Source organism: Adiantum capillus-veneris, chromosome 6 (assembly GCF_014529385.1).
Source record: "Adiantum capillus-veneris isolate H3 chromosome 6, ASM1452938v2, whole genome shotgun sequence".
Lineage (NCBI taxonomy): Eukaryota > Viridiplantae > Streptophyta > Polypodiopsida > Polypodiales > Pteridaceae > Adiantum > Adiantum capillus-veneris.
In genome coordinates this window covers 6,928,441-6,947,649 of record NC_140936.1, presented here as the reverse complement: position 1 = coordinate 6,947,649, position 19,209 = coordinate 6,928,441, and the positions used below count along the sequence as shown (strand labels likewise).

Genomic DNA, 19,209 nt, shown 5'->3' with positions numbered 1-19,209 from the left:
TGTTGTAGCGCAAAACCAAGTCATTTTTCTTCATACCCTTACTTTTGACCTTTTCATTTATCTTTGTCAAAGCCTTATCCTGCATCTGCCCATAATGCTCCAATGCACTCATCCTATCCAACTGGACCTCTTGTAACTGCAAGATCCTCTCTTTGAATGCATCACTAGGCGGCCCAAGCAACTTCTCTAACATCTTGACCGCAGGCAACTCTACCTCCACAGGCAATAGTGCTTCCTTTCCATACACCAAATGAAATGGAGTAAACCCTGTACCTATCTTCACCGAAGTAGGGTAAGCCCATAATGCACTAGGAAATTCCAAATCCCAATTCTTTCCTTGGTGCTCTGTCACTTTCGAAAGAATCTGTACCAACTCACCATTGAATCTTTCATTTAAACCATTACACTGTGGGTAATAAGGAGTGGTATGCTGGTGCCTAATCTTCATCTTTGTGCATAAGAAGTCTAGCAGTTTAGCTCTAAATCGTGGCCCCTTATCTGAAAGTAGCTCTAATGGCACCCCAAACTTGCAACATATTTCATCATACACAAATTTTGCCACATCCTTTGCAGTGATCTGTTTTACGGCTATAGCCTCTGCCCATCTAGAAAGATAGTCCACTGCCGTCAAAATATAGCTTTTGCCCCTGCTTGTGATAGGTAACGGGCCTATTGCATCAATCCCCCACTTTTCAAACACATCAAACGCCATAATGGTTTTTCGTAGCTCTGGCTTCAACACTCTCTTCCCAAATGCTTGACACCTATTGCAAGACCTACACCAATGGTGAACATCCTTGTGCAAACTAGGCCATACATACCCTCTTGCAAAATCTTATGCAAGGTGATCTTTAGAGCAAAATGGCCACCACATGCGCCTTCATGATTCTCTTCCAACACTCTGTAAAGATCCTCCCGCCAAGGTACACGTCTCAACACGAGATCAGCCCCTTTCATGTATAAGACATCACCAATCAATTTGTACATGTATGCTCTACGCACAAAGCCATACTTCTTAGACTTCTGAATCTCCTTTGGAATGATTCCTGTTAGCGAAAACTCCTCTTTTTGAGCCAAACTTTCCCGGCCATGATAAAGAGGTAAATTGGTCCTCAACACGAATAGCTCCCCAATCATGCCTTGAGCTGCTTCATGTGCCTCTCCATTTAGAGCACGTTCAATGTGTCTGATGCTCCATGCTTCAAACTTTTTTAACAGGCCTTTAATTCTAAAGCACATTTCCTTCAATGAGGTGTTCTTGCTCTTCCACACACCCAGCACTTGCTTCACCACTAACAAGGCATCACCTTTTATGCTCAACCTTCGAACCCCATGCTTCAAACAAATGTGTAATCCGGCTTCCAATGTAGCATATTCAGCCTCATTGTTACTATGCGCATCCAATTTGAACCCTCTCTTGCATACCAGCTTCCCCTTTGGATCATAAAGTGCTATACCCCCTGAAGCTGCATCGTGGCTCTTTCTGTATGAACCATCAAAGAACAACACATGTGCATTGCTGATCTGTGGCACTTCTTCAACTACCTTTCTCACCACCTCTTCCTTAACAATAAGGGGATTCTCCTTGTAGGTCAACAAATCAGCTAGGGTAGCCCTTGTACTATCTTCCACTAGAAAAGAGAACTCAAACTCTTGCAGCTCAATTACCCATTTCTTCACCACATTTGACATGTTAATACCATTAATTAACTGTGGCGAAAAGGTATAACTCGTCAAGAAAACAAAAGGCCGTGGTAGCAAGTAATGATGAAATCGTCGACAAGAAAATATTACACTGGCCATCACTAGCTCTACTTCCGATAACTTTCTCTCCGCTACCAACTTCACTCGGCTTGCACAATACACTGGCCTCATATAATGGCTGCCCTTCCCCTTTTGCAATAGCATGGCTCCAATGGCATCATCCCCTACTGATGGATTTACATAAAAAACTTTCTCCCAATCAGGAGCCTGCATGGCTGACAACCCCCCTAACACCTCTTTCACCTCTTGAAACACTTCTTCACACTTGTCATCCCATTGCAACGGATCATGCTTTGCCACTTGCTGTAATGGATAAAGAAGCTGAGAAGACAATGGAATAAACCGTGCCATGTACTTCACTTTGTGTATAAAGGTTGCCAATTGCTTTGTACTCGTAGGTGATGGAAGAAGAATAATAGACTTAACCTTGTCTGGATCAGCCTCAATGCCATTTTCTGACACCATGTGGCCCAATAACTTCACCCTTGGCTATGCTAGATGACATTTCTTTGGATTTAGTTGTCCTCCACATTCATCATATCGAGCCAATACCATCTGCAGCTTCTCATGGTGTTCAGCCCTACTGCTATAAACACAGAAGTCATCCATAAAAGCTTTAACACAATTACCAATGAATGGTTCCAACACCCAATTCGCTCTCTCTTGATAGAAGGAAGGTCCATTTGACAACCCAAATGGCAATACTGTGTAGCAATAGCAGCCCCATGGCGTAATAAAAGTGGTCTTTGTGCGGTCTTTAAGAGAAATCTTCAATTGAAAATAGCCTGAAAAACCATCACACACATTGTACCTCTCATAACCTGCCACTGAATCCAAGATCTGATCGATGAATGGAAGAGGATATGAGTTCTTCTTAGTGGCTACGTTTAAGGGTTTAAAATCCACACAAATTCTCCACTTCCCATCCTTCTTTGGACTGACTACAACTGGACTCACCCATTCTGTGGTCTCCACTGGAACTATGAACCCTGCCTTCAATAACTTGTCCACCTCTACCCGCAAGGCTTCCATTTGCTCTTGACCCATCCTTCTTAGCCTTTGCCGCACTGGCTTAGCACCTTCTTTCAACTCTATATGCATCTCTTTGCCCTTGAACCCTCTGATCTCTTCATATGAAGTAATGAACAAATCAGGAAAACTAGCAAGCATGTGCAAATATATATCCTTCTCCATAGCTGAGAGGTCTCCACTGATCATTTGTGTCATCAATTCTTGCTTCTTTGACAACTCAACCTTGGTTTGCATCAGCCCTTCAATCACTTCATAAGGCCCTTCACTTTCATCTTCAACTTCATTCGCAAATGCGACTAAACCACACTCCTGGATTTCTTTATCCATCAAAAGAAATGCAACATCAGCATCCTCATCACTGCTGGTAGTGCTATCACTATCCTCATCTGTCACCGTGGAAGAGTCTTCATCACTAGACTCATCCTCATCTTCATAAATCTCCTCTAATCGTTTCCTTGTGTCCATATTATAAAGCTTCTTGGTACCTGTCTTTCCATAGAGGCTAATCGTACCATGTCGCCAATCTTGAACAGCTCCCACTGCACGTAACCATGGTCTTCCCAGTATAATAGGATACGCTCCCAACCCTGCTGGCATCACATGAAAATCAACCACTGCCTTTGCATCATATGCCTCCACTTCTAAGCTCTTTACAACACCCAAGCATTTTACTTTTTGATGGTTTGCCAATCTGATCCGAAAACCTGACACCCCAGCCACTATGAGACCCATCTTCTCAACGCATGAGTGTGTTATGACGCATATTTGGGCTCCGCCATCCACATAACCTTGTCCCAAATTTTTCCTTTTATGCCACACATCTACTATTGGACAAATGTCTGGTAGCTCGTCCATTGCCAACACCTTCACTGAACCTCTCTGTGGCTCTTTCTCCATTGGGTTAACCATCCTCTTCCACTGTCGCTTTAGCTTAGGCACCATCTCTATAAGCTGCCCAAAAGTAACATCTGCCTTCCTGCTCGTCAGATCCTCCTTCAAGTCATAGCTTAATTGCCCATCCCCGAGTGGAAAATCTGAAACATGAAACTTTCGACGAGCTCTCCTTTTCCTCTTGGCCTTGACATCCTCGCCTTCATGGCTCCTTCCTTTCTTCTTACTAGGACCTGGGGTACTTCTTCCTTCCTTATCCTCTATGGTCCTCTTCCCAATAGGCATCACTAATGTATCCTATAGCTTTGATGCCTTCTCCAAGGTGACTACACTTAGCACTTTTGTCTTTCCCTTTTCCTCCTGGGTCAGTCCACTGGTTCCTTCGTCTCCCTTAATTTCGATGCCATAATCATTTGACCTAGTTAGCACCTGTCTTGGCAATGGATACATGTCTCCCCCCATCCTTGGTGGCTTATCACATTGCGGGCTGATGTGACCCAACTCTCCACAATTATAACATGTGGGCGTCTGCCTCCAAAACCTACCATTGCTTTGTCCAACACCATTCCTAGGCCTTTCTTCACCTCTTGGCTGATTTGCAAACCTCCCTCGACCTCGATTATTTCCCACTTGACCTAGCATGTTTAGGCTGAGATTCTTCATCAAATCTACCACTTGCCTCATGTCTTGCCATAGCCCATCATCTTGCACTGATGTAGTGACCACTGCTGGCATAACCTGAGTAGTAATAGGAACCACTGGTTCGTGATGAACCCCTGACATGCGACCTTGTAAAGACTCTATAGGCTGAAATTCAGACCTCATGGGCAAAGACTCCACCCCTAACTGGCTCATTTTTCTCAACTTCCACTCTTTGTTCCTTGATACCTCTAGTGCATCTTCATATGTCCTAGGATTCTTTAGCTCCACTCTCCAACGTATATTCTCCCAAAGACCAGCTAAGAACCTGTCCTTCTTCATCATGTCAGGCGGGGGTACCTGTGGTGCTAAAGCCTTGCACATTCGCTCCCATGCCAATGAAAACTTACGTATGTACGCATCTATTGGCTCACCTTCCTTTTGCACCAAAGCCTGTACTTCTTGCCACACTTTGTCAGGATCTTCTATCTTCACAAACTCCACTTCCAACCCATGTCGTAGATTGTCCCAACTCAACCTTACACGTGGATCAGCCACACGCAACTCCTCTTCAAATGCTTTAGACCAAACTCGTGCATCACTCTTCAAATATATTTGGAGAAGGCGTAACATTTGTGTAGGATCATGAGTCTGGTTGCTAATGCAGGCAACCTCCATCTTTTCCAAAAATTCTTCCACATCTTCATCACTTCTTCCATGAAACTCCGGATAAGAGAAAGCCATGGCTACCCAAATTATGATGCTATCAGAACCCCTTTGAACACACGTGCAAGAACCCAAAACTTTTCACTACCCAATCCCCAGAAACTTCAATGGAGCTCAGCTTTAGATAAGGACAAACACATGCACATCAAAAGAGTTCTCATAGTTAATCATCGGAATGACAACAGGCAAAGGACATTCCAAGATCTCTCGTAACCTTCTTGGCCCAAACATAAAGACTATGCGCTGCTGGAAAAAGATCTTCCTGGACACATGAACATTAATCTGAATCCTTTGAGTTAAATGAAAAGGAGTGAAATGAGGGCCATTTTGATCATCCATTAAAGCCAACCATGAAGCTCCCAAGAAGGCACACCTGACTTATCCTCTGATTTTTGCCCAAATTTCAGCAGCATAACAGCATAAATGGCTCAAAATACCAAAAAACCAGCCATCATAACTTGGGAAAATTTCGACAGAGTTTCCCCAGAAGTAGAGCAGTAGGAACCCAAAATATAGACTGTCCTTGTATGCATAAACTGTCAACAATAGAACCCGAGCATCAAGGAGGACTCACTAGTACATAGCCTATGGCGAGGTCACAAAAAGGGTGCTCCAGCTACCTGTATCACCGAAAGGATCTCCACATTTGAGAATCCCCCAGCTCAATAAAAACCTCACGCTATCGACCCTCACACGAAGGCTAATGCAAATCGCGTATAGTCAAGTCTCAGAAATGACTATCTTCCAGACCAAGTCTCAGAAATGGCTGGGACTGCCAAATACAACCAAGTATGGCTCCACAAATGCGTACAATGGCAGTTTCCACAAGTAACGTACAATCCAGCAGACAATGCACTCAAACATGCGCCAAGTGATGCATACCCACAACAACTGCAAGTGACATCACTGCTAGTATATCACTGTACTCCAGCTACCTGTACCTGTGTGAATCACCTGTACCTGTACCTGTAACCTGTAACCTGTAACCTGTAACCTGCAATCTGCAACCTGCAACCTGCAACCTGTAATCCCGAAGCTCGAAGCTCGAAGCAGAAGGTACTCGAAGAAGATCCTCCGTGGGGGCACCAAAAGAATGTGAGCGGGATGAAAACACACACAACGCCTCTATAACGACCCGACACACACTCTTGGGAAGATACACACACACACACACACTATGGGGCACCACTCAGCTTACACAACACACCTGGCCGAGACAGGGAACACACCTCTGGAGTGAGAGGAGAGAGACTATCCACTTGCCCACTCCACACAGACACACACACACACACCCAAAAAACTCAGCTCAAAAGAGGAGAATTTCTGATGTTTAGATACAATTGAGCTTGGGCCAACACCAATGGGGCAAACAGCTCACACAATATGGGTAAAATATGCCAGATACAATCACAAATTGGAGAAGAAGCTTCATTCATAGGAGAAACTTACACAGCAAAAACAGCAAAAAAAGGGTGAGGAATTTGGCAAAATGGACAGTGCCATCGCGTCCGGAACGGCCCAAAACCCCAGTCTACAATGTCAAAGTGCTCAAATCCGACCTTGGATGAGCAGTTTACGGCCAAAACAGGCTCCAAAATGAGCAAAAACACACCTGCGGCTGTTCCTCCTCTCTTCTCCACGTTTTTTTCTGGTCTTCTCTCTGTTTTTTCAGTTCCCACACTTAGCTTTATTACTTGGGCACCCTTGGCCTTTTAGATGACCTCAAACGGACCCCGAACAGGCCAAAAACTGACCTCGCAGTGCATAGTTGTCACCTTTTTGCATCATCCGCACACCTGGCACTCAGCTTTTTTCCAATAATGCATCTCGCCACCACGTGAAGTGGCCCCAAAAAGTGGTCCTAATGATGACCTTTCTGCATAACTCTCACAAGAAAACACCCACGTTGTGTCCGTCCTCATCCGCGTGCAAATATTGACCTCGTTCGCCCTCCTGACGCCACTAGATGCCATCTGACGCACCTGCTGACCTCATGTCGTCGGCCCGCGGATAGCTTCCTCGAGAAGTTTTACGCGCTACCAACTCCTCCTTATTGTAGAAAAAACACAATGGTACTGGTAATAGTGAAAATCGATGCACTATGTACACCTTGTCCTACCTGTACACATGTGGGCCCCGCGTAACCACCTGGCTATGGAAATTGGGCAATCCTTTATTCGATGCACCATGCATGTGTATGTACATATGCGCAATCCCTTGCTCCAAAAAACTCCTGACAACGTAGTACCTTGTCTTCATGCCGAAGGATAGTTTCGGGTTGTAGCACCTCTTCTTAGTCTTCAATTTTTGGAGGGTCTTCAATAATGGGCTCTCTTGGTGGTTCTCCTTTGTAGGGATTAAGTAGGCTCACATGAAAAGCATTGTGTATGAGCCAATGGTTGGGCAACTTGAGTTGATAAGCCATGTCATTGATTGACTTTAAGATTTGAAAAGGACCATAGTATCTTTTTGCTAATTTAGCATAATAATTTTGATGGTTTGTAGGATTTTTGCCCGTTGTTTGCCTCAATCGAGAGTTGGGAAACTTAAGTAAGACCCAATCATTTTCTTTGAAAGTTAAGGCCCTTCTGTGCTTGTCAACAGCTTTTTGCCTTTGTTGAGAGATGGATATAGCCTCCTTAACCTTTTGAAACAATTCTTGTAGGTCACGGCTATACTCATCAGTAGAGAAGATCTTCCCATGTACTTTAACTAGAAAGGGACTTTTAGGTCTTCCCTCTATGATTTCAAAAGGTGCTTTTCCTATAGTAGTATGGACAGTATTATTGTACGCATACTCTACAAGGGGTAAATACTTCTCCCATTGTGAGTGTTGATCTACTTTTGTAACATAAGACTTTAATAGATCGAGTATTGTAAGATTGGCTATCTCACTTTGGTCATCCATTTATGGGTGATAGGCCGAGGAAAAATTCAATCTTGTACCTAGATTTTCAAAGATACCTTTCCAGAAATTACTGGTCATTCTAGGATCTCTATCTGACATGATGGATGTCGGTAATCCATGGTGTTTGAAAATCTAAAATATGAAGATGGTTTCTATTTGGTGTGCTTTAATAGTCTTTTTGATGGGAATAAAGTGTGCTTGCTTGCTAAACATGTCGACTATTGTCCATATTTCCTTTTTTCCGTGGATAGACTTGGGTAATCAAAAGATGAAATCCATGGATATACTCTCCCATGATGAATTAGGGATTGGTAATGGCTGGAGTAATCCAGGTTTCTTCCCTCTATCATACTTAGTCTTTTGGCATATCACACATTTTGAAACATACTCTTGTATGTCCACTTTCATGGTAGGCCAATAGAAGTATGTCTCTACTCCTCAAAGAATAGGTTGAATGCATCTATGCCCTGCATAGGAAGGAGCATGGGATTTATACATGAATTTCTCATGAAGGGAATAGGTAACACATAGCCTATTGCCATGTAGAAGATAACCATCCTGCAAGGTGAATGGTTCCTCTTTCTTCCTCAAAGCAAGGGCTGCCATTACATCTTTAAAGTCAGGGTCAGTAGCATACTCATCTATCATAGAAGATAGATGATTGTGAGTTGCTATAGACACTTTTGGTCGTTGTGAAAGTGCATTGGCCACTTGATTGTGCTTACCAGCAATGTGAGCAATATGAAAATAAAATTGTGAAAGAAAATTTTTCCACCTCATTTATTTGTCGGAAAGCTTGGTTTGCGTCATGAAGTACTAGAGACTTTCATTCATTTTCCTCCAGCTCTCATATACTATGGCATGCCCTTCTTGAAGCAAGATTGCTCCAAGGAAATCACTACAAGCATCACATTGGACCTCAAATGGCTTTGAGAGATCCGGAAGCATGAGGACTAGTTGAGAGGTAAGATTCTCGTTGAGCTTGTCAAAAGCATTTTGCTCCTTAGCAGTCCATGAATACTTAACGTTCTTCTTTGTTAAGTCATGTAATGGTCCTGCTATTTGAGAATTTTTTTCTATGAAGCGTCTAGAGTATGCACACGTACCAATAAATCTTCTTAGTTCATGTAGATTCCTTGGATTAGGCCATGCTTTTATTACCTCTAGCTTCGATGGATCCATATGGATACCATCTTGAGAAATAAATATGACCTAAGTATTGAATCTCTTGAAGGAAAAATTCACTTTTCTTTTGGTTGAGAAAAAGCTTGTTCTCCCTCAACGCTTGAAAAATCACTTGGAGATGTTGCTTGTGTTCCTCCAAGGACTTGGAATAGATGCTGATATCATCAAAGAACACTCCAGTGAACTTGTGTTACGGTCTAAATATTTTCTCCATCAAACGATTGGATGTGGTAGGTGCATTGGTCAAACCAAAAGGCATGACTAGATATTCATAAAGACCAAACGTTGTATGAAACGCGGTCTTTAGGATATCTTCATTTACTATCCTTATTTGATGATAGCCACTTTTAAGGTTAATCCTACTGAAGTAGGTAGAGCCTTGTAGCTTATCAAACAAACCCAAGGCACGAGAAATCTATTTTTGATAGTGATATGATTTACTGCTCGATAATCCACACACACGATGTATGTACCATCTTTCTTTTGCACTAAAAGGATTGGAGAACAAAAGGGAGAGGAGATAGGCCTCACCATCCCTTTGTCTACCAATTCTTGTACTTGCCTCATGATCTCCTCTTGTTGAGCTTGGGAAACTCGATAAGGAGGCTTGTTAGGCGGTGAGCTTCCTGGTAGGAGCTCAATTTGATGGTCATCATCCCCTTAGTCCATAGGGATATCATTGATGAACATCTTGGAATCCATTTAGAAAGGTAGACAAGTCTAACTCTTTGTGATTCCTATCATTTTCATTTGATGAATCATTAGCGTCAATAGTGGATTCTTTGACAAAAATTGATCTTTTCATCGCCTTATCAAAAGCTAGTGAATTTACAAGTGGTATAGTACAACCAGACTGATTAGCATCTATATACATGTTCTTTCCCCTGTAGGTAAGGTAGATTCTACTTTCAGGGAACTTCATGTTGGCAGCCATGCGATCAAACCATGGCACCCCTAGGATAGCATCCTCATGTTGGAGAGGAGAGATGAAAAAGTCTTCTTTGTCGACATAGCTTTGGACATGAAGCCTCAACTTCCCAATGAAGGGAGAAACGGAGGCTTGCTGTCCCTTGAAAGCTGTGTCAGTCGTTACAATATCTCCCATTTCAAAAGCTTGAATGCCCAACTTGGTGGCCAACTCCGTTGATATGAAGTTGTGAGTAGAGCCAGGGTCAAACAAGATGAAGGCATCATGCTCCCTTACCTTTCCCCAAGCATAGGAGAGAGATGATCCTTTGCAATGAACATCCTCTTTTGGAGCTTCGATGGTGGAAGCCCTAGGAGTCTCATTGCAAGCATTTTTCTTGAGGCAAGAACGATAGCTATGTCCTTGCTCCCCACACTTAAAACACTTATGCTTGTGAAAAGATTCAAACTCTTCATGAAAGAGTTTGTTTTTACCTTTCTAAACTCCCTTCTCCTTGGACCTATTGTTGTTGTTGTAGGAAGTGCCTTGGGAAGAATTTTGGGCATTGATTTTTCCCTTTGCATCATTTTTATCTTTGTTTTCCATGGGTTTGACATTTCGTCTAGCCCCTTGTTGGAAATTGATGCGGGAAGCAACCATGGTGTGGTGGATTACTTCGGTGATAGAACCAAGCCATTGGGAGTTGACATACTCGGCCATTTTTTTAGGAAATCTCGCACAAAATTATTGCTTTTTCTCGGTGAAGTCTATCTTTTGGAAGACAGTAGCCTTGAGATGTAAATCTCAAACCTTGTCCACATATTTGTGAATAGACTCATGTGAGAAAGGCTTCAAATTGGATCATTCGGTAAGTACTTTGTTCTTTGCATCGCTTGCAAGGAATTGCTTCATGATGGAAACTCGTAGAGTTTTCCATGTCTTTGGGGCTTCACCGTTGCCACAAAGAGTAGCCCACCATTGACGAGCCGATTTCTGGAAGTGCATAGCTACATGGTGTAGCTTGGAGGACTCCGTGAAGCCCTCGTCTCCAAAGGTCACATCAAATTGTTGGATGAAGGCCAGTACTTTGTCGGTGGCACCAAAGGTGCCATCATAGGTGAGAAAGAGATACTGTTTTCTCCCTCTTTGAAGTTCTTGAGCTTTTGTGATCTTCGCCATGCAGGGTACGATTTTCAATTTCCTCCTCTCTTGTATTCTCTAGGAGAATAGCCATAGATTTCGTCAAGAGAGGAGGAAGGTGAAGCAAAAGGAGAAGAGGGTGATCTCTTTCTTGACCTTTTATTCCTTTGTTTCCTCTCTTCCCTTTTGGAGCGACGAGGAGAAGGACTGTGTGTTGATCGTTTCCTCATGGAAAGAGTTGGCGATCGTCTAGACCGCCATCTTTGTGGAGCCACATCTTCAGAGGAACTTAGGTATTTATGGCTTTCTTGCTCTTTGGATTCCTCCTCTCGTATGGGAGAGAGTTTTCTTTTGGGGGTCTCATCAAGAGGCCTCCTAAGCTCTCTCTCTCTCTCTCTCTCTCCTCTTGGAGAGAAAGGGAAATCCCAGAAGCACGAAGTTGTTGAGGAACTTCGGCTTGCAAAGTAGGGTTGCCCATAGCTTGATTCAACCTAATATAACAAGATAATTGATAAACATGGGGGCATCATCACTAGCACCTTCATGTGTAGAATCAAAGTTATCAATGTTACTTCTACTCTCTTGGTTATTGTCAGCCATGCTAATTATACTTATGTGTTTACTTAGTGTATTCTTTGGCAATTCAAAACCTTAGTTGCAACTCCTCGTAGCCTTTGAAAATAAGCACTTAAGTATCTACATGCACGGCTTGAATTGGTTAATTATAGAGAGTAGTGGGGTGGATCTAACATAGCATAATTGCCAAGGGATACCTCCTTTCGGACTTCTTATGGCTCAATAATGGTAAAGCTATAGGCAAGTCTATAAAGACCCCATTATTAAGATCAAAGCTCCCGAGGTGTGTACCATATCCCACATAGTGGGGTCAACAAAACCGATAATAGATCCCATTCCCACTTACCCTATTATAATTAGCAAAATCAACCATTAATAGGCTACTTAAGGACCTCTCTTATTAAGCAAGAAAAGAGAAACCAAATGCTCTGATATCAATGTAATGAAAATGGCCTATGACCTTTGGGAATAGTGGAATTAAGAGAATTAGAGTGAGCATTTTTGTTAGATTACTTTGAGAACATAGAGGGTGAACTTAATTGATGGTAGCAACATCAACATAGTACTTAATTAACTTGGTATGAACAATACTTTTGCAAGAGAGAGAGAGTATTAAAGAACATGACAATAGTTGAGGACCGGATTTACTTGGAGCCGGTCCCCCCTCCAAAAGGCGTTTGTACTATAGATTCTCCCATCAAGAGAGACTTGATACTATACAATCTTTGTGTTCCTTGTGACCTAGGTGATGCAATGAAGATGGAAAGCTTCATGCATCACAAGTATAACATAAACTTTGCAAAAAACATTAACTATCCCAAGCCTTTGTCCCAAGGCCTCAAACACCTTTGAAGGTGGAGAGAGCTAGTGAAGAATGAGGGTAGGGAAGAGGAAGAAGAATCATCCATAGGAAAAAGAAATAGTTCCTTACTTATCATCACTCTTCTTGTTTAGCATATCATAACAACGTAGTAATAATGAAGATGAAGAAGATGGCAAGCTTAAGTATTGAAGCATGGCTGTTGGTTGGATTTACATTCTATAGCCAAGAGTATTGGTGTAGGCTCTCCACTTCTCAACAAGCTTGGAGAAGGAGATGGAGCTCTTGCACTTTGTACTCCACACAATGTGGGAATGTTTGTGTGTGTGTGGGAGAGTATACCCCCCTCTCATGCTTGGTCAACATCTCTCTCTCTCTCTCTCTCTCTCTCTCCTATTATTTAATTATTTCATTTGGACATGTGTCCTCTTTTTCCTCTTTGAGAGAAAGAACTTAATTATTTAGTTTTATGCATCTAAATTCTCATTGGACCCCTTTAAAATCTATCCAATAGGATTCAAGCACATCATGAGGGCCACATGTGGAGGATCATTTGAACGTGTGTCTTTTATGCTTCTAGTCATTTGGTTTGAATTGAATACTTCAAGCACTTAGTCAATCAAGCATGGAAACCGTTGATGGCTCTTGAGAGTTTATCTTTGAATTAAATGCTTCAAGAACCTTAGTCATTTTAAGCATAAAAATCACATCAAGCTTTGGGCAAGGTTCCCACAAACATTTTAAGCACTTTAGTTAACAAGCCGACAAGCACGTCATGCTTGGGTAGGGTTCCCACCTTAAGATTAGCCCTAACTTGCCTAAGGTGAAAGGACTTTTTAACACTAACTTTTGGAGGTTTTTAATCAAGCTAACCCTAAGGTATTTAAGCTCAATTAGGTAGCACTGCTCTTTAACATACCATCTCTCATTTGGATCCCTTTAACCTTGGCCCCGTGTTGAGACAGATCCATAAGCACATGTCTATATTCTAACCCTTGTTCCCGTTTATTCTCCCACATTAAATGATCAGTTTAATATGAGAAAATCATTTGGGTTGGTTAGATATTAGATTTTATGACATTCTATGTGTCGCTTCATGGATTTCCTTCAGAACTACTTTGACGGTCTTAGTGAAGGAGGCATTAACTTCTTGAGCTTTTGCAAGTTGAGCTTGGCTCTGGACTTCTTTCGCCTCTTCTAGCTTAAGTAAGCATTGCTTGAGTTTCTCATTCTCTCCGATGAGTTCTTGGATTTGAACTTCGAGGGTGGTAGTCCTTGCTTCTTGGCAAGTGACGGGATCCTTTCTTGGTACTGCAACCACTATGAGGAATCTTTTCCGTGAGATTGGAGTGCCAAAGGAAGACATTGAGGCTTCCTTCATTACCTTTCCAAAGCTTAATAGGTTTAATATGTTGTTGGTTTTTTTTATAGAAAGAGAGTAGTTTAAATTAAGGAAAAAGAGGAAGTACAACTGCCCCTAAGGCAAGATAGGGGGTAATCCTTGCTGAGAGAGTTCAACATAAAGGAGAGGATATCAGAAAGATACATATAGGGAGGAGCACAACACAGATCTCCATTTCTACCACCTGATTAGCTTTTGAATATCTTTGGCTTTAAAACTAGAAAGAGAGTTGACCATTGAGAGCAACTCCTTCATACTGCTCTGAAAGCTAAAATGTAAGGGAGCAGCTAACTCTGAATGAGCTAGACCATGTAAAGCTCTATTTCTTTCATTCCAGTTATGCCAAAGATAAGCACTTCTTATGCAAGCCCACGAGGGGACATCCATAAAACTACATTCACCAACCAACACAACTCTCCCGTAGAAATTGGTATTGGTAAGGGGTAGTCCAACAAAAGAGTTTCTTAAGAGCCAGTTCACATGAGGGTTTGATTTTCAAAATGTTGGCAATATGTTGCCAATTTTTTGGTTTCACATGGAGTGTTTCCACTAAACTGTTGGCAACATGTTACCAACAAGTTCCCAAACGGATCCATGCCCAAGGGGTGGAGCAAAGATGGCAACCACAAGTGAAGACAAAGAGAAAAAAGTGTTTTTCATTGAATGGAGGAAAAGACAAACTTTTCATGCCAACCACCATCTTCGTTGGCATGTAAACTCTCACTTGAGATTCGTAACTGAAACTTACGTCCTCCACAATTCCGTAAAGGAGGGACCAGATGCTAAGCGAGAACCAAAGTAGTGTGAGGCCGCATAGAATTCCGCCCCAGATGACGGAAGGGCGCATGAGCTCCAGGTCGGAGGCAAAAGGGGGCAAGACTGCCAGCTGGGCCGTGCAGAAAGCCACAATGACACACGCCACTGCCAAGCCCAGCAGCGCGCTGGCAACGGCGACGGCTCGCCTGGCCTTCTCCACCGATCCGACTAAGTCCATCACATTGGCCACTGGCACTGCCCCCTTGGCGCCTGCGATGAGGGCTCCCACCGCAAAGAAGAATGATGCGTTATTGGCACGCCAGAACCAGCGCATCGCCGCCTTGTGCACATCCACATACTCCTCTCCTCCATACTCATAGCCCCAGCGGCGGCTGCAACCACCCCTGAAACGCTAGCCCTGCGATGAGCGCCGCTCCCACCAGGATTGCATTTGCACAATCCAAATACACTTGCCTATCTTCATATAGTCCCTTCTTCACCTCCCCCCCTCTAAAATTGCCTCTGCCAACTCCGCTACCTGCTGCAGTATCACCTTTTCTGAAACAAATTTTGACGAGTACATTTCAACTATTTGGTTTTTGATTTTGTCTTTTAACACGAAGGCCAAAATCTTTCTTAGGTCGTTCGCTGCAACTTCCGGTACCTGCTGCACTATCACCTTTGCTGCAACAAATTTTGAGTAAATTGCAGCATCTATTAAAGCCTCCCTTGCTGCACATGTTCTTAAGTAACTGCCTGGAGCTCCTTCACTGTCGCCCCACTGTCCTCACGAACAGCTTCTAGCAAAGCCTCGCGCACAAGGACACTTACATCACCCTCATTCTCGACGTATACTGGCTCAACATCAAACTCTTTCAGCACATTTACCAAGCTCTTCACCAACTCTACGTGACCCCGTGCTGCAACGCACGGTAGCGAATGCGCAGTAACTCTCCCTACACAATCCTCCTCCAACCGTCTCACGATGTTTGCTGTCAGTGCGGGCTGTTCCCCCTTCCACCATGCACGCCATAGATCTTCCAATGCTAGCTTCTCATCATTTATCTCGGAAGTGAACACCTGCACGACCGCCTTTTCACTAGTGACCTTTCCCACATCAGAAATAAGGCCACCTTGCGCCGCCAGCATCTTCTGAGCAATTAACTCATGGCAACTGGAAAACACCTTTTCTGACTCCACGGCCAGCTTCATCCAATCATAAGCTGATAACCCTTGTTCATCTTTAGCTTGCAGATCAATGCCCTCCTCTTCCAAGAGCTGTCTCACAACTCTTTCATGGCCATACCTTGCAGCAAAATGCAAGGGAGTGAAACCTCTTGTTTTGAAAAAGAGGGAATCGATCAGCTTTGGAAGTGGGAATCTGTAGACCTCACCATGATATACATTCAAATTATTGAAGCCAGAGTAGGGCATTTGCATGTACACTCTCTCAACCCAGCTCTTGAGCTGGAAAGAATGCTTGGATTGTTGGTTAATGGAGTTGTATAAAGTACCTGCTATGCGAGAGTTGTTGATGAGCTTCTCTACCACTCCTACACACCCGGACCGAGCTGCCATGTGCAAAGCCAGAAGGCCATCATGGTCCGCAATGCTTGCAATATTGATCTCATTTGATATTCTGCAATGATGTAGCAAAATTTGAACGACAGCTTCGTGACCCTCTCGTGCAGCATAGTGGAGCGCTGTGCGACCCATGACATCCCTTGCGAGCACGTCCTCCAGCGATGAGCTCTGTAACAAGAGCCGGACCACTTCCAAGTTACCACAGTTGGCAGCAACATGCAAGGGAGTAAACATCTGTAGAAAAGACCTTGTATTCACATTCAGATCAGCATCCATCCCTTTAGTATCCAAAAAGAATCTCATTACATCTAGGGAGCCGGCATCACACTGAGCTGCTGCTACATGAAGAACTGATCTGAGCTTATCCTTCGTGCCTGCTGTGATTTCGAAAACGGTCTGCTGCAAATCGTAACTGTTTTCCTGGCCCTGCCTAAGTAGTCGATTCAGAAGCTCCAGATGGCTATGATTATGGACAGCCAGGACGAGAGGAAGATTAAAGGCGGCGCTGCCGGGAAAGTCTTTAGTAAGCAATCTCAAAATGCTTGGGAGGGTACGCATGATGATTCCAAGGACGTCAGCATGTCCCCACCGCATTACCCACTCGATAAGGCTTTGGAACCACTCTTTACTGTCGAATAGAGATGCTCTTTTAATGAAGTCGAGGAACTGTGGGGACTGTGGGGACGCTGAATTAGCAGTATCCTCGGCTGCCCGTTCGCTAGTGAAGCTCCGGAAGAAGCTAACAAATTCCTGGACTACGTCCAAGTGCCCTTCACTCACAGCAAGGTGGAGTGGGGAAGAGTTCATTGTAGGCCCGTAGAAATACCATCGCTGCATGATGGCACGTTCGCATAAATGGAAGCCGTCGTCATGAAAACACCAGAACGCTCGGCAAGGCTCCTCTGTGACGGACATGAGTATCAATTTCACAACTTCTGTATGCCCATTCTGTGCTGCGCACTGCAAGGCCTCATAGTAAGTAGCCCGTTTTGAATCGGGATCATCACTTTGTCGGACCTGGTCAATGAGATTTCTAGCCTTCTCCACATCCCCAGCGCTTGCAGCCTGTACTAACAGCTCATCCAATTCCAATCGGTTGTAAATCAGCTCGTCATGATATCTCCCCAGGATGTTTCTACAGGCCATGTGTAAGAAGCAAATGACCAGGAAGAGTGCGAAATCTGGTTCTTCTGAGACAGAAGAGGATGGGGGCGCTTAACAAAGAGCCTGGGTATAGCGTCTAGTTTACTGTAATCATGACTGGTTCGCAGCAACAGCTTGTAAAAGTTGTAGGCCAGTCGGGCAAACAAGCAACTTGCTTGTGGGCCTGTCACCAGGAGTTTTAGACATGTTCTCATGATGGAAAAAATCTTGACAATATTTATCACATTCAAAAGATCACTTTATAGTTTGCTCAAGTTACAATCTTCTCTTTAAACTTTACAACCAAGAAAGAGTGATTTAGAAGTTTAATTTGAAACGTTAAAATAGTTCCATGATAAGATATTCCACTTTACAATCATAGAAAATATTTTCTAAGCTAAGAATGTGCATTTTAAGAAATGTCATTCTAACATTGTAATGTTCACTTCCTATATGTGAAAATTTCTAACATAAAAATGTTCACTTTCAATGTTAAGTTTATAACATGTAAAATTGGAGTTTCTATGCTTGGAAAGTGAAATTCACAACATTGCAAAACTTTCATAAAAATGTTCACTTTCAATGCTAAGTTTATAACATGTAAAATTGGAGTTTCTATGCTTGGAAAGTGAAATTCACAACATTGCAAAACTTTCATAACTTAATCTTTATCAAGAATATGCAAATATGAATATTCTTAGTTTAATTATCCATTCCCAAAATTGAATGTATTTAATATCTTGTTAATTGAGAAAAATATATTAATGCACATGTACATGCACACATGTGTTCTGCAAGAGTACATACACATGCATATTTTTAATTTACATTCATTTTTATAGAAACTCCTAAGTGTGAACATAGTTCAACACAAAGCAAATAACTACTAACTTTAATTATCTTAAATCACTTTCAAGTATGAGTTTCCTCTACACAAAGCAAGTAATCACTAACTACTTCACTTAATTTACCTCCCAGTGTAAGATATACTTCACACAGAGCAGATAAAGATCAAACTCAAAACTCCAAAGCCTTAAAAAAACTACATTTGACTAATTTTATTTTTTATCCTAAGCTCTAAATTTTTACTAAAAAAATTATATAACTAAGTTTAAAATGGTTTTTTAATATTTTTTTTGATGTTGTAAAGCTCACCTATAGATGAGAAAAGGGGAAAGAGAGACCAATAGAATGAGGAAAACACTCCGTTTTCACGGTATATAGAGGGATATATTTTATCTTGATGAAAATTCTAAGAAATTATACAATACGGTATTTTTTCTGATGTGGCACTGTATAATACAGCCAAATGAAGATAGTTTTCATATAATTCGCCTGTTTAAAGCGTATTATACGTATACCACATAACATACAATGCAACTTAGTACATGACTGTCTCTAGTACATGACAACAAGGACTAAACAAAATCTTCCACAAACACAACATCCCGTGAGACCAAGGTACGCTTTGTTTGAGGATGATACAACCTGTAACCTTTTCTTTCGGGACTATATATAAAAAAAAACATTTGACAATCTTCTCATCCAATTTCTTGCACTACGTTTGTGGCACCAAAGCATATGCCAAAATACCAAAAACACGCATATGCTCAATACAAGGCCTTGTTAAGTACATAAGTGGCACATGTGATGGCCTCAAGCCAAAATGAATGCGGCAAAGCTTGACTTTTGACCATACATCATGCCATTTTTATAAGTGACCCGTTTTTCCTCTC

The 19,209-nt window shown here is 42.5% G+C and overlaps 1 pseudogene; it reads right to left on the bottom strand.

Annotated features, from left to right (window-relative positions):
- Window positions 1-14,065: 14,065 nt before the first annotated feature.
- Window positions 14,066-17,519, bottom strand: LOC147455099 (uncharacterized; annotated as a pseudogene).
- Window positions 17,520-19,209: the final 1,690 nt, after the last annotated feature.